Source organism: Octopus bimaculoides, chromosome 9 (genome assembly GCF_001194135.2).
Source record: "Octopus bimaculoides isolate UCB-OBI-ISO-001 chromosome 9, ASM119413v2, whole genome shotgun sequence".
NCBI lineage: Eukaryota > Metazoa > Mollusca > Cephalopoda > Octopoda > Octopodidae > Octopus > Octopus bimaculoides.
In genome coordinates this window covers 79,684,460-79,686,229 of record NC_068989.1, presented here as the reverse complement: position 1 = coordinate 79,686,229, position 1,770 = coordinate 79,684,460, and the positions used below count along the sequence as shown (strand labels likewise).

The following is a 1,770-nucleotide window of genomic DNA, read 5'->3' as shown; positions in this document are numbered from 1 at the left end:
ACACACACACACACACACACACACACACACACACACACACACACACACACACACACACACATATATATATATATGCATATACGATGGGATTCCACACCGTTTCCGTCTACCAAACTCACAAATCTTTGGTTGACTCGGGCCTATATTAGAAACACTTACCAAAGCACCGCACAGTCGTCGGGGCTGGTCCCGAAATTACGTGATTGAGAGAACAGAATCGAAGCTGTTAGCCATGCCTGTATTTATGTAAATATGTATGTGTGTATTTTTTGTGTGTATATGACGTATATATTACACCAGGTTTGAAAAAAAAAATAAAGGTTTATATGATGGGGTGATAAACAGCTATCAAATGTAATGGTGGGTGATAATGCTATAACTATATGAGTAAGTACAAAAACAAACGTATGTAAATCAACTTTATATGGTATTGAAATCACATTAAATTTTATATTGATTGGATAAAATTGTTATATAATATCTTCCCAATCTTTAAAACAGTTGACAGACTATAGCATGGTGAGAATTTGTTGAAATACAACTTTGATTAGTTGAGTAGAAATTTAATAAATCAAAACACGTTTTAGAAACCTGAATAACCAATGAATGTGATAATTTAATTTTTTCTTGTCTTTGTCTTTGTATTATAACATAAAGAAATTCATCAGTCTCAGCTGATGTTTATTTAACAGCTGTTGTAATCAGAGATTGAAAACTATTTAACAGATTAATATTTTCTATACACTGTCAATAAAATTGGAGAAAATTTCCTTAGAAAAAATAATATTTGCAGACTTAGACTAAGGAATTGTCGATTAATATTTGTTGTATAGCAAATCACATGGAGACCACGTATTAATCACCTTCTACGACGTTCATTCGCTTATTCGCTTATTTAACTGCAGTCTTACCGACGCATAGTCCAGCTATATTAAACCATTTAAATAAATAAAAGCTAGTGTTGTATTTATGTTTTCTTTTTAAACCTTGGATTGTCTGGTGTATAGAACATCTCAAAATATGTTGAGAAATATAGCTCAGACGAAGATTAGCTATATTTTTTATGGCCATTCATTGAGAACTTCCTAAGTATCGTTACAATTCAGAATCCTAGTATGACATGAATAGTATGAATTTTGTAAAGTCGTTAAGGATCGCACAAAATAAAATCATTTTTTAATGTAGATTCTGCGATATTTGGCCAGTGTCTCTGATAGAATGGATCAGATGCAAAATGCCACTTAAATAGGATGCAGATGTCACGCACAACTGAGTGTGCCATTTGGTTGGATAGAATGGAGTCCCACAATGATTTATCAAAGATATTTAACTTTAAATCATTATAAACAATATTATCTTACTTACTATGCTTCAAACTTCAAATTTCAAGGCGTTAACTTCTGAAATAAATTTCAGTCCAACTGCGTGGCACCCAGGTCAGATTTTTCTCTTTCTTTTTTTAACTATAGATCAAAGCATTGTGCGTGGATTTGGTAGACGGAAACTAAAAAAGCCCATCGAATGTATGTATGTCTATATACATAATTCAAAATAATGAATTTAATTCCTCTTAATTCTACCTTAGTTCATCTAATTGTATTTATTTATCGCTACTTTTCATTAAAAAAGCCTTTATTTTTTTAATATCAATGTGTATTTTCGCTTTTTTTCTTCTTACTTTCCCCATATCTTTTCCACGTGTAGTTTCTATTTTCTTTCTGAAACATATTTCTATTATATATATATACATGTATATATATATACATATAT

The 1,770-nt window shown here is 31.0% G+C and overlaps 1 protein-coding gene across 4 annotated transcripts in view; it reads left to right on the top strand.

The window, feature by feature from the left end:
- The window catches only part of LOC106872195 (gonadotropin-releasing hormone receptor), a 787,632-nt gene that overhangs the window by 625,620 nt on the left and 160,242 nt on the right, over nt 1-1,770 (top strand). The window contains exon 1 of one of the 4 annotated variants that reach the window (XM_052970809.1): nt 1,470-1,523. The exons of the other annotated variants lie outside the window; for them this stretch is intronic. The gene's annotated coding sequence lies outside the window, so the exon portion shown is untranslated. Of the gene's footprint in view, nt 1-1,469; nt 1,524-1,770 lie in introns of those variants that run through there. 4 annotated transcript variants of the gene reach the window in all.